This window comes from Dasypus novemcinctus, chromosome 5, assembly GCF_030445035.2.
Source record: "Dasypus novemcinctus isolate mDasNov1 chromosome 5, mDasNov1.1.hap2, whole genome shotgun sequence".
In the NCBI taxonomy this organism is placed as follows: Eukaryota; Metazoa; Chordata; class Mammalia; order Cingulata; family Dasypodidae; genus Dasypus; species Dasypus novemcinctus.
Genome location: NC_080677.1, coordinates 142724946 through 142740084, shown reverse-complemented (window position 1 = coordinate 142740084; position 15139 = coordinate 142724946). Strand labels below are relative to the sequence as shown.

At 34.6% G+C, this 15139-nt stretch overlaps 1 protein-coding gene across 48 annotated transcripts in view; it reads right to left on the bottom strand.

Moving 5' to 3' along the window:
• The window catches only part of ZMYND11 (zinc finger MYND-type containing 11), a 135138-nt gene that overhangs the window by 64435 nt on the left and 55564 nt on the right, over window positions 1-15139 (bottom strand). For 14 of the 48 annotated variants that reach the window (XM_071215403.1, XM_071215413.1, XM_071215395.1 and 11 more), the window contains one exon: window positions 9490-9625. The exons of the other annotated variants lie outside the window; for them this stretch is intronic. The gene's annotated coding sequence lies outside the window, so the exon portion shown is untranslated. The remainder of the gene's footprint in view (window positions 1-9489; window positions 9626-15139) is intronic. 48 annotated transcript variants of the gene reach the window in all.

Below are 15139 nucleotides of genomic sequence, written 5' to 3'. Positions count from 1 at the left end.
ATGAATAAAAGAGAATTTCAATATGATTTTTTAAAGTTTTTTATTTTGAAGTAATTCTAGACTTGCAGAATAGTTGCAAACATCATACCAAAAGTTCCCATATACCCTTCTTTCAGCCTAATGTTAACAGCTTACATTAACTATAGTAAAATTATCAAAACTAAAAAACTAACATTGGTACAATGATACAGTGCTTTTTTTAACTAAACTACAAACTATTCAGGTTTCACCAGTTTTCGACTTATTCTGTTCCAGGGTCCAAATGAGAATCTCTCAATATGTGATTTTATTACCTTAAAAAGCACCCAAAATTAAAACAGATGATACCATAAAAATATCCTACTAAGGAAGAAAAATGAGTAAAAATTAACTGTGCCTAATATAAATTAATATAAAGTACACCCTTTTGGGGCAGTGAAAATTATGAGGTTCATATGAAATTTTATTATAGCTGACATAAAATACTAACAATTAAAAACCATGGGAGCTGATGTGGCTCAGTGTTTGAGCACCAGCTTCCCATATACAAGGTCCCAGATTCAATCCCTGGCCCGGTACTTAAAATACAAAACAAAACAAAAGACAACAAAAACATGTACTATGACTAACACCAATTCAAACAAAATATCAGTACAAAAGTTCAGACTATCTAGAAATAGGTCCACATAAACAAAGATCCAAATGTGAAAGGTAAGCATTACAAAAGAAGGGGAAATGTAACAATATTTCCCAAGTGATAGTTAAATAACTAAACGGCAATCTGGATAAAAATAATTTAGATCTGTACCTTATTTAAATTTTGAATTAAAGGTTTAAATAGAATAGAAAAATAAGATCAAATTAGAATGGAGTACTTATCAGTTCCTTGGAGGGCCAATTGTGAATTAAAACAATGGAGGAAATAACAAGAAAAGATAGATTTAAACACAAAAAATTAAGATTGCAAAAGAAAAGTAAAATAGGAAAACAATGAATTGGAAAAAGACATATCAAATATGACGAAAGACTATTATGTACCCATCAACAGAGTTGATAAGCTAGAAAGTTTTTTTCTTTTTTATGTGGTCTATGCAATAAATTTGAAACTTTTAACAGTTATGTAAACCTTTGGTTTAATATTTATCATTGACAGAAATCACCAATAAAATGGCAAGTGGCAAGACATACAAGCTCATAATGTAATGCCTAAACTTGATGAAGACCTTATTTTTCACCTACTTTTCCTTTATTTTTTAAAAAATATGTTCTTAAAACAGAAAATCTGTGTGATTATACCAGATACCATTGATTGTACACTTTGGATGTAATGTAGGATTTATTAATATGTATCATTAAAAAAAAGCAAGTCCAAAGAGGTAGAATTTTTTTTAGGAGGTACCGGGATTGAACCCAGGACCTCATACATGGGAAGCAGGTGCTCAACCCCTGAGCCTCTAGATTTTTGCATATTTTTCTTAAACCATATAGAGGAAAGAATTAAGTCAGAACACTGTAAATGAGCAGGAGAGGAATGATTTTAAAACAAAGGTGATATCCTATTAAGCATTACAAGCTAAGTATTTTTTGATGAGGTTTAAGATTGTCTTGTATTAATTAGAAATAAATTCTGGAGTGACTGAGTGATTTAAATTTGATACCTCACACATAACAAAGGGTTCCAATTCATTATTCATTTCCTTAGGTCTGTTGCTCATCAAGTATTCAGGCAAGTTTATTTCATGTGAAAAAATTTAGGCTAATAATTCAGGTTAAGAGGTCTGGTTCTCTGATTTTCCTACTTGCTACTTTATCCATGGATTTACAGTGGTCAGTCTTTTAGTCTCCTATTTCAATTCTACTTAATCATATAAATCAGGAAATAGTTCATAAATTTTTAATATTTAATTGTTATATTTAATTTTCCTGAACTTTTCCAGTAATTTTCTTCTTTATTTTCTCCCATCCTATCCATTTCCATTCCTGATTTTCCTCCCAATGTTTGGAATACTGGTAGTTCCTTTTTCTCCTAAAAGATACTACTTTCCAAACATTGCTGAGCAATGAAGTGTATCCAAGCAACAGACTGCAAAACCCTAAGTTGTTTCATCTCCCTTGAGATAATTCTGCATGTTCTAAGACAAAAAAAATACAGTTAAAGGCAAGAGCCATTGCTTATTTAACATATTTATAAACTTTAAAAAATTCAAATTTAATATAAAAAAGCACCTTTTATGAATACATGATATAGTTTGTTAATTAAAATATTCTGAAATTTTAGAGGTTTTGTGTTTTAAAGTCACGAGTCATTATTTCCTTAAAGTAATAATCTATCTTCAAGCCTTCTAATAATTTAGTCTTAGATATTAATACTTCTAGCATCTTATTTGAAATTAATATATTGGGAAATGAGTAAACTAATGAAAACTATAAAACTGACCATATCCCTTGGAAGAATGTACCACATATGCTTTTCTATTAGGAAAAAAACAAAGAATACCTGTACCATCCTTTTGTCCTTTATAAACAGGTTTATATTATCATAGAATTTAGAAGACAGGGGAAATGGACTTGGCCCAGTGGATAGGGCGTCCGTCTACCACATGGGAGGTCCACGGTTCAAACCCCAGGCCTCTTTGACCCGTGTGGAGCTGGCCCATGCACAGTGCTGATGCGCGCAAGGAGTGCCCTGCCATGCAGGGGTGTCCCCCGCGTCGGGGAGCCCCACGCGCAAGGAGTGTGCCCCGTAAGGAGTGCCGCCCAGCGCGAAAGAAAGTGCAGCCTGCCCAGGAATGGCGCTGCCCACACTTCCGTGCCGCTGACGACAACAGAAGCAGACAAAGAAACAAGACGCAGCAAATAGACACAGAGAACAAACAACCGGGGGGGGGGGGGCGGGGGGGGATTAAATAAATAAATAAATCTAAAAAAAAAAAAGTCTGAATTTTACAATTTGTGCCTTCAATTTAATGGTAACATTTTTTAAGTGTATTCTAGATGATCTAGATAAGCACTTATAACTTAGTACTGCTACACAATTTCTGTGCCTATCAGCACTAGCTTAAGTGAGGTGGCTGGCTGGGCTGAAAAGGGAGTTATGAAAACATCAGAATCAAAAAATTTGAGATACAAATTTAGGAGAACATTGGCCTAACGTCTTTTGAAGATTTGTTTATTTATTTATTTATTTTTCTCCCCTCCCCCCCACCCCAGTCTTCTGTTGTCTGTTCTCTGTGTCTATTTTGCCACGTGTTCTTTGTCCGCTTCTGTTGTTGTCAGCAGCATGAGAATCTGTGTTTCTTTTTGTTGTGTCATCTTGCTGTGTCAGCTCTCCGTGTGTGTGGCGCCATTCGTGGGCAGGCTGAACTTTCTTTTGCACTGGGTGGCTCTCCTTACAGGGTGCACTCCTTGCACGTGGGGCTCCCCTACGCGGGGACACCCCTGTGTGGCACAGCACTCCTTGCATGCATTAAGACTACACGTAGGCCAGCTCCACACAGGTCAAGGAGGCCCAGGGTTTGAACTGCGGATCTCCCATGTGGTAGACGGATGCCCTAACCACTGGGCCAAGTCCACTTCCCTTGGCCTAACAGCTTGATATTAAAGGACTGTCTGATTATAAAAGGTAACAAAATAACAGAGGACACAATAAAAAATATGACTAGATAAAAAATGTGGAACTTCTTCATGACATAAATAAGAAACCCATTTAGTTCCAGTCTCTGGAGCAATTACCATTAACTTCCACTCTGCAAATTAAAAGCAAATAATACAAATAGAAAATAATATTAATCACAAATATAACAAAGACCTTATATCCCTAAAATGTGAAACTAAAACAATATGACAACTATTTCCACCTGTCAAACCAACAGGCATTTAAAAAGTTATTCACAGTGCTGTTGAAGATACACTGAGACAACTACCCTCAAAACACTGTTCTTAAAAGTACCTTTTGAAAGCAGTTTAGTGTTATGTGTCAATAGCCTTATAAATAGTACTATCATTTGACTCAGTATTCCACTACTAAGGAAATTATCTGAGATGGAGCACAAGATTTATGTAAAAAAAACAAAACTATATGCCCATAATAGTAAAATAAGTTATGGTATAGCCACCCAATAGAATATTAAGTAGCTAATAAAAATTAATGTTTCAAAAAACATAATAGTGGGAAGGGGATGTGGCTCAACTGATAGAGCGTTCACCTACCATACAGGAGGTCCAGGGTTCGAACCCAGAGCCTCCTGACCAGTGTGGTAAGCTGGCCCATGCGCAGTGCTGCCACGCACAAGGAGTGCCATTCCACTCAGGTGTCCCCCGAGTAGGGGAGCCCCACACACAAGCAGTGCACCCCACGAGGATAGCTGCCCCAAACGAAAAAAAGTGCAGCCTACCCAGGAGTGGCACCGCACACATGGAGAGCTGATGTAGCAAGTTGACACAGCAAAAGGAGACACAGATTCTCAGTGCCACCAAGAATGCAAGCGGTCACAGAAGAACACACAGCAGATGGACACATGAAAGCAGACAACGGTGGAGGGGGGGAAAAGGGGGAATAAATAAAATAAATATTAAAAAAAGAAAAACATAATAGTGAGAAAATGCTCACCGTATAATATCAAAATTAAAAAGGACAAGATTTAAAGCTACATTTATATGCATATACATATATTCATACATAAGAGACATAAAAAAAGTTCTATTACCAGTTATCATTGACTAAGTTATTCGGCTTAATACTTCCATTGAAAAACTAGAAAAACCAGATAAAATATTAAAAAACAATCCATTTAATTTAGGAGCACCAGACAATTCCAGAAGAGGCAAACAAGAAGCTCAGAAATTAAGCAGAGCTTTAGACAACTTCATGGGACTAGGGAGATAATTGTATTTCAGGCCTACCCTGAAAGAGAAGCCTTGAGGAAGAGGCCTCAGTTGTCAGGTAGTGAAGGACTATGCTTCTTCCGGCTAACTTAGAAAGAGACTCACCCTCACAGGCAATAAAAGCCCAGCTTCTAAGGTGAGCTGAAATTGTTACTACATCTACCAGAAGCAAATATAAATCCTTTCTGGAGGAAGAAAACATCATCCTAGAGCAGGCCTTTTTAACCTCTTTTGTTCTACGGATTTCCTTTGCCAGTCAGGTGAAAACCAGGGACCCCTTACTAAGTCCATACTATACTGAGTATTATTTAATAAATATATCACACCTGCACCACCAACACATCCCCGCAGGTGTAATGCTTTTTTGAATTTCAATTCAAGCTCAAGGACCCCTTAAGAACCCCTGTCGTAGAGCCTCAAATTACCTTTATGATTTTTCACATAGATGTTGAAAGAACATGCAACATGCAAATAACTATTGTTTATAAAGTCCTAGGCTAGAGTACAATAATCCTTCTCCCAGAGTTCTATTCCACTCTCTAAATATCGTGTACAGCTCCAGAATGACTATGGGGGAGAGGGGAAAGGAGGGGAGGGTGCCAACAAAGGAAGGTGAAAATTTTTAGTGGTTTTTCTTTATATTTTTTTAGGAGGTACCAGGACCTCATATATGGGAAGCAGGCACTCAACCACTGAGCGACATCTGCTCCCCATAATTTTTGTTTCATCATAACTGCTTTCTTGATTTTCCTCATTTCTAATTAAAATAATTTATAGTATTCATGAATATACACTCACAATGAAAATTTTAGGAGGATTAATAAACCAGAAAATCCCTTTTCCATTTTTTTATTAATAATAAAGGCATTAAAATACCATTTCTTTCAAAATTTGCTCTTTTATTATCCCCAAAAGGCACATTGTAAAATATTATATTAGATTTTGACCTGTTATTTTAAAAACCACATGTAGACTTTGATATCACTTCCATAACAAGCGATATTTCCATAACAAGCAAAATCTTCATTTGGGAGAAAAATCCTTTCTCCTGTGATACAAACACTACTTATTTTGAACACTAGTTCCATTTTTTAAAAAGAGATATTTTTAATTAAGAAAGTCTTAGCCAATAATGACTCACTCATTTTTACAGCTTGCTCATTTCTTTTTACATTATTAAAGTAGGCCTAGCTATAAATTTTACCAACTTGTCTAAAATAAACTTACCAGTTTATAACAATATAATTAAAGAAAATGACTAGTGATACAAAAATCACTACAAATTCAGGAATAATGTAGTTTCATATCTGAAATTAAAACAGAGTCTAAATTTTCTATTTCAGTTTCCTTTGTAGTTGGAGAAAAGAGCACAAGCAACTGAAACTGCATAGTACTGTTCTGGCATACTCTTTAGTATATGATTAAAATTAGCTTTGAAATCTCATGTTTTAACCACGCAGACAAAGAAATAAATTCTAGCATCAGATGCGTTTTACATCAATTATAAAATTAACTTTATGAAAACCCTAGGTATACTTTTTACCTGACTTTAGTACTATCAGATATAGCTATGGCTGCTCCTCAGTCGCTGATTTGCTTTAAGGACATTACTAAAATATTTAAGGTGTCCCCTTTGTATTAGCCACTAGAAAACTGAAAGCCAAATTTGTAATACATCCTTAAGTTGTGGGACATCATGGAGAACGTTCTTATATTAGCTTTATTCCTGGGTCTGTTTAACTTTCTAAATTTCATTTTTCTTTTCTTTCTTCTTCTCATCCCCTTATTATATACATTACCTTGCTTTACTTTATACCTCTTGCTAATTGTCCTCCAAATATTTTTGGAACAAATGAAGTCCAAATAAAATATACTATATATTTATTTGATAGATATAGTTGTAGGAAATGTACACACATGCACATACACACAAAATAATTAGCTGTTCACCTTCTATTCTTCTCTGTGATGAAAAGGTAATCAAATTTCCTAGTTTGTCTGGTTGTACCAGGATAATTATCATAGTGATAGTGACTTTTACTATCCCTGTTACAAGTTTTCTCTTCCCTACCTTCCCCAAAAGTTAATAATATAAATTAATCAATGTCTTGAAATGAAATAGAATGTTTTGAAAATATACATTAAAATTAAATTCCATTATTTTAAGTATTTAAGTTGCATAATTTTCTTTTTGCATACATTTACTAGATGTAAACCAGATAAAATTTTATTTTGCACCGTGCTTAGCATATTAATACATATCTATATTAACAACACTAGGTAAAATTTCAGTGATTAGCAAAGTTTTTGATGCATAAACTACCAATTTTGTTGAATGGATTTTCCTCTGAATATAATTATGTAATTCCAAATCAGAATATATAATTTCTCAGGTCATATATAATTTCTAAACCTGTATTTTTTTAACTCTGTTATGCAGAATGGTCACAATAAAATGATATACTTTCTCCAGTTCATTGGAGAAAAATAAAATAACAGCCTTCTTTTTTAATTCTTTATAAAATTTCTTTTTAATAACATACTTAATAGAGTTATATTCAGAAACAATGCCTAGCAGAATATAGTCTTTGCAGTATTAACACAGGAATATTAATACCACAATATTCTACAATATAGCATTTGAATAATATAATTTCCATGTAATTAGGATGTCATTTTCAGTTTGATAGTCTGATGTAAAACAATTTTCGGTGGAAGAAAAGAGAAATAACTAAAAAGTAAGTTTACTTAAATGACTTTAATTAACACTGAAACACATTTAAGTTAAAAAACAAATTTAGGGAAGCGGACTTGGCCCAGTGGTTAGGGCATCTGCCTACCACATGGGAGGTCCATGGTTCAAACCCCGGGCCTCCTTGACCCGTGTAGAGCTGGCCCATGTGCAAAGAGTGCCATGCCATGCAGGGGTGTCCCCCCGCGTAGGGAAGCCCCATGAGCAAGGAGTGCACCCCATAAGGAGAGCCACCCAGTGTGAAAGAAAGTGCAGCTTGCCCAAGAATGGTGCCCCACACATGGAGAGCTGACACAACAAGATGATGCAACAAAAAGAAACACAGATTCCCATGCCGCTGACAACAACAGAAGCGAACAAAGAAGATGACGCAGCAAATAGACACAGAGAACAGACAACCAGGGCGGGGAGGAAGGGGAGAGAAATAAATAAATCTAAAATAATAGTAATAATAATTTTTTAAAAAACAACAAATTTATACAATGAATTAGTTACCTAAAGCAGAAGTGATATGGGTTGTCAACATGCCTGTATGTGACTGAGATATATACAACTTGGAATAGACGGAAGGCCTTGCTAACAATACAACACACATTAGCGAAAGTGGAATAATTCATCCTCACACTATGCCCTTCTTTGTCATCTATTTTCACCAGTCAATGTATGCATCTCCTTTTCACTTCTTTTCTGTTTGTATTTTTTAAATTTAGAAATTACACAAAGAAGCATGAAACATAAATGTAGAATATGAAGAATGAACACGAGTTAAATTATCACCTACATTAAGAAAGAGAACACAGACCAGTTCTGATAAAATCTCCTGATATCTGGCCCCCCTTAGATGGCACCCACCACCACCACCAGTTAGCTACCAGTGTTCTTAATTTTCTGTTAACCATTCCTTTCTTTGTCTTCATACGATTATGTCCTATGTATACAAATCTCTTAAAAATATATTGTTTAGTGGTGTCTCGTTTTGAATTTTATATATGTGGAATCATATAACGTTTTCTTTTTTTAGTTGATTCCTTTATTCAATATTATTTTGAAATTTATCCTTATCAATGTGTGTGGCTACAGTTTAACTTATATTTACTGTGGTAGTATAGCCTACCATATCAATATATGACTATTGTTTCCAGTTTCTGGCTGCTGTTGCTGTTGCTCTAGCCTTTTTTTTTTTTTTTCACAAACATTATTTTTATTTTGTACAGTTAATGCTTGTTTAATTTTACCCACATATTTATCAGTATCTTTGCTCACTATTCAATCTTGCATTTCAGAAATTTCACTTATCTTTTTTTTTTCCTGCCAAATGCAAATCATTAGGAATTCCTTTTATCTAGGGGCTTTTGAAGATAAACTCTTTTATAGCTTTTGTTTGTTTAACAATAAGTTAAACAAACCTCCCCCTTAAAAGGTTGACAGTTATTTTCTCTTAACACATATTGAACCTACTATTCCACTGTCACTTGGATTCCAGCTTTGCAATTAAGAAGTCCATTGTCACTTAACTACCACACCTGTATCAGTGATAGCACTTCCTTTTTAATCTATGGCTACATTTAAGATCTCCTTCTCTCGAGCAAATTTTGCAAGTTTCACTATGATTTAATCAAATGTGGATTTCTTTTTAATTTGTTCTGCTTGAATTCATTGTGCTTCCAGGGTCTGAGTATCACTATTTTTCCACAATTTCAGAAAATTTTTAGCTACTGTAACTATATGACTGTTGATTCTTGTCCATTCCTTTTATTATTCCATTCTGGAACTCTAATTAGTCATGTGTAAAATGTGTAACGTGTATCATAATCAACTGTGATTAATCGCAAGAATATAAAGTTGAACATTCAAAATTAAAACAACATGCCTACCCCAGTCAAGATGGTGGAGTGAGAAGCTTCAGGGTTCCATTCTCCCACAGAAGCTTTGAACAGCCAGCATACTGGCAGAAACATCTTTCTCAAAGCTCCAGAAAACAGGTAAAGGATCACAGTAACAGAATGAGCACTGAATCAAAAAAAAAAAGGCTATTTAAAAGCAGTTAAGATTTCATGGTGCCCTGTCTGTCCCATGCCTACTGCCTCACTGGCTCAGTGCAGAGCCAAATGCTCCCAGTGCAGGTGCCTGGTCCTAGTTCTAGAGGGAGAAGCGTACCTCGTATGCACATACCAGAAGCATGTATGTCCGGCCTAATCTCTCTGATGGCTGCCTAAGGGATCAGAATACTTATCACAAGCTTTCTGTCCCAGAACTTGTCCTATGTGCAGAAAGCAGCTCACAGAGCTCTCCCACAGCAGGCTGTGGGAAGGTAGTCAAGTTGTGACTGCCTGGGGCAACTACAGATTGTTAGCTGTAGGACATACAGTGCAGTTCCTGGGACCATGAGAAAACTGTTTCCTAAGGAAGAGGGAACATTTGTATCTCTGTTAATGGGGGAATTCCTAGGCCCCACATGCATGACCAAGAAAAATCCAGTGTAGAAAGTGTCAGAGAGCCCCTATGCTTTGACCTGGAGCTATTCTCCGTACTTGTAGGAATAAGGTCAGAAAGAGAGCATCCACACAGTTCAATTTGTAAAGATTGGGAGAGGTATTTTCTTTTTCTCATTCCCCTCCTCCTTTTTAAATTTTTTTTTTTAGCTACTGGATTTCAAAGAAAGCTGTCATAATACTATCTGGATACAAGTTTAAGGAACAGAAGCCTAGTCTAATTTTTCAGCAGTAACACATTCAAGTAACAAAATGAACATATTTCAACCAAAGTTTATAAAGCAAAAAGAATAAGGAATCGATGATCAAGGCAAAGAAGGAGATTAAAAAATTACAAACTATGAATGAGGAGGACTAGTTCTGAGACATACCAGACAAAGATGGTGTATCTTTTAAAAAATGGTCAAATATATGCTCAAAGAGCTAAAGGAAAAATGGACAAAGAACTGAAGGAAATCAGGAAAATGACAGGTGAACACAGAGTATCAATAGAGAAATGGAAATTATGAAAAGGACCCACAATAACAAAAATCAATCAATATAACAATCAGAAAAGAAACACATCATCATTTTCTCTATAGATACAGAAAAAGTCTTTGAGAAAAGTTACACCATTCATTATTTGGGGGGGAAAAAAAGTATCTAAGAACAGAGAGAAATTTCCACAGTAGGCAAAGGGCCAACATCTATACATAATGGTAAAAGACTGAATGTATTTTCCCTTTCAAATCAGAAACAAGGAATTAATGTCAATTCTACCATATTCATATTCAAGATGTGCTAGACAATGCAGTAAGACAAAAAGGAATAGGCAGACTGATAGGAAGAAGAAAAAAAGGTTTTAAAGATGACATGATCAAAATAAAAATTAAGAACTCATGCTATTAGAAAGATACCATCAAGATTAACAAGCAAGCAAGAAACTGGAAAAAAATATATGTACAATATATATATCTGTCAGAGAACTTGTATCCAGATACATAAAGAGCTCTTACAACTCTTTAATAATTAAAAACTCAATAAAAAATGGGCAAAGGATTTAATACTTTATAATATACAAATGGCCAATAAGCTCACTGAAATATACTCAATACCATTAGTCATAATGAATATGCAAATTTAAACCACAAGGAGATGCCACTACAAACCCATAGAATGGCTCCAATTAAAAATACAGACAATACCAAGTGTTGGAGAGAATGTGGAGAAAGAAGAACTCTCATATTGCTGGTGGAAATGTAAAATAATACAATCACTTTGGATAACAATTTTGCTATTTCTCATAAAGATAAACAAACATGTCATATGATATAACAATTCCATTCTTCAGTATTTGACTAAACATATGTACATACAAACACCTGTACATGAAAGCACACTGCAATTTTTGTGATAACTGTCCCAAAATGGAAACAACCCAAAGTCCTTCAGTGTAAATAAATGAAAAAATTTGTGTTTATTCATATAATGGAATACTACTCAGCAAGGAAAAAGAGCGACAATAGATACAGCATATAAAGCTCAAAAACATGTGCCCAAAACAGGCTAGTCATAAAAGAAATATGCCATATGATTCCATTTAATATTAAATCTTAGCACAAGCAAAGCTAATTATTGTGACAGAAATCAGATCACTGATAGCTTGGGGCTAGGAAGCAGAGCGGATTGACCACAAAGGAGAATGCGGTAACTCTGTGAGGTGATGAAAACTTAACAACTCTTGACTGAGATGGTGATTACATTGGTGCATTAATTCACAGATGAAGAATAAAGAAAGCTGAGTGACTTCCTTAGAAAACATAGTAGCAGGGCTTATGCTAACATCTATCTAGTCTAGTTCTGTTTCTATTAAAGAATTCAAGCTTTCTGTTAGAAGGACAAACTTGTTGCAGGAAAAAACCTGCATTCATTCAACTTTCAATAAATATTGGTAAATACTTTCGAGAGAATATTATGTGCCAGTCGTGATTTCTAGGTGCTTTGGCTACATCAATATGCAAAACAAAAAGGCCCTTATCTCATAAGGCTTCCATATGGTTGGAAGATGATTGCAAGGTTCAATGCAGACAAAGAATGATATTGCTAATATGTTTGTTATAAGGGCCCTTAGAATATCTCCCAAAAGAGTTTTGACTTAGCATTTAAATTCTGAAGATGCAGGAAAACTCACAAAAGAAAAATAAAACTGGATCCTGACCTACCATTATATGACAGACTAAAGACCTAACTGTGAAAGGTGTAACTCTACATTTAATAAGAAAAAATGCAGATTATTCTATGGTCTTTTTAAAATGAAGGGTATATTAGTTAGCCAAAGGGGTGCTGATACAAAATACCAGAAATTGGTTGGCTTTTATAAAGGGTATTTATTTGGGGTAGGAGCTTACAGATACCAGGCCATAAAGCATAAGTTACTTCCATCACCAGAGTCTACTTTCACATGTTGGAGCAAGATGGCAGCTGACGTCTGTGAGGATTTAGGCTTCCTGGGTTCCTGCCTTCCTGGGGCTTGCTTCTCTTTCCTCTGTGTGCTTACTTCCTGGGGCTCCAGCTTAAGGCTTCAGCATCAAACTCCAACATCAAAAAAACCCCAACTCTGTCCTTTGCCATGCCTTTTATCTGTGAGTCCTCACCCACCAAGGGGTGGGGACTCAACGCCCTAAAGACGTGGCCCAATCAAAGCCCTAATCATAATTCAATCACACCTAGATTACAAACACAATCCAATATCTGTTTTTGGAATTCATAACCATATCAAACTGCTACAAAGGGTTTTTTAAATAAAATTCAAAACAAGAAAACAGGCAAACACCATTGCACTTCATCATATCAAAATTAATACTTGCTGTTAAACAAAAACACTATGAAAAAAGTTAATAAACAGAATGACAAAATAAGAAGAGATACTTACAAAGCATAAAACCTAGAGTAAATGAATATCTAGAATAAACAAGAGCTTCTACAAACTAACCAAAAAAGACAATTCCAATTTAAAAAATGGGTAAATGTTAAGAACAGGCATTCCCACAGTAAAGGAAAATCCAAACCCTTATAAGAACACCAAGAGCAACTTAAACTCATTAAGAAATACAGAAATACAAATTAAAACATCTATCTGAGTGACTAAACTTGGGCAACTGAACATCAATTATAGGCAGATGCATAGGGAAACAATTGTATATGGCTATTAAAATTGTAGAGTTAGGTAGCCACTCTTGGAAGCTTAGTCAAATCAAGTACATGCATATGCTGTAATTTAGGAATTCTGTTCCTGGATATACACACCACTGAATTCCAAATAGAGATGAAAAAAAGAAACATTGATATTTGTAGTGGTGAGGATCTGGAGCAATGCTTGGTTATTTGTGGTAGAGGGAATATGGAGACAACCTGAGTGTCCATTATAAGGAATTGACCCAAAGCCTGGGGGAAAAGGCTATAATGCAAGGAGATACTGAATACCGTGAAAAAAATGGAAACATTCAATTTATCTAAGAACAAAACAATGAGAGCATAATGATAAAAAATGCAAAGGATAATACTTTACAGGATTGTAGTAAGAGTTAAATGAAGTAATGAATGTAAGTGTTAAGCCCAGTCCCTAGTACTTCCTAAGTTTTAAATAAAGGGATCCTGCTATTTATTATTGTTTATCCCTCTCAGCCTTCACCTCATTGTTTGTATAAATGGGATATTTGTATAATTCGAACACTTGGCATAGTTATAAGATGTTAATAAATGATGCGTGGAGGCAACACGAAAGTACAGTGGAAAAACAATGGCCTTTGAAGTCACAAAGACCTTGGTTCAAACACCAACTCTACAAATGACTAGTTGCATGACCTACAACAAGTTACTAAACCTCTCTGCATCTCAAATTCCATATCTATAAAATAAAATTAATAAAATCAACCCCATTTGGTTGTTCTGAAGGTAAAATACTATAATGTAAATCTTATAATGTTCATTTATATTGTTTCTCCTCCCATCTCCCTCCAAAGTGTATTATGGTATAAACCCACCAGATGGAATATCATGTCACCAGTACAGAGAGTAATTTATGGTGATCATAAAACAATATGGAAAAAGGCTAAATTATGTTGAGAAAAAAACATGCATAAGAAAAATGACTGGAAAGAAAGAAATCAAAGTGAGTCAATTTGGGTAGAGAAATTATAGGTGATTACTTCACTGCTTTCAATTTTCCAAGTATCCTGTAATATAACCACATTATACTACTTTTACAAATAAAACAATATATTTTAAAAAATAAAACACAATGTTTTGCCCGTAGGTGCTTTAGAGATGGATAGGTATACAGCAAACATTTTATTTTAAAATGGAATTCAACAAAAAATTGTCAACTTTTAAACCTGAACAGAATCTAAGAACTTAGGACCAAAAGATGATAGAATGTCAATAGTCCAAAACAAAAATGAAAAATAAAACTGGTATTTTCCATAGTCAGTATCATTTTCCCTTTTGTTTGTTTGTTTTATCTTTTATTATATATTTTTTTAAAAAGATACATAGATCACACTATTTTCAAAGTACAGTGGTCACTTGTCACCCTGTGTGACTTTAGGCAATTTATTTCCCCTTTCTAAGTTTCGTTATCTTCAGTGGGGATAATGACAATATACCTCATAAGGATACCATGAAAATTAAATGAAATAAATCATACACAGCACAGTGCTTGTCACATACTAATGACTCATTTAATGTTATTCATTATTATTATACTCCTCTTTGAAACCATTTCTTTAGTTAATACATCTGAATGTTTATTATAATTAATCAGTCATTTTTCAGTGCCTTGCCCCAGCTACTATATTTTATACTAAGGTCCAAAGATAGGAAAGATCTATTCCTTACCCTTAAGATGCTCACAATAAGCAAAGGAAGCAGAAATATTTTTATTTGTTTTTGTTTTTATTTATTTTTTCTTTGTTTTCTGAAACATTTTTAAAACCTGTTAAAGAATATAATAAATGATAAAATCAAATTTTATACATATTACTTTGGGAAGGAA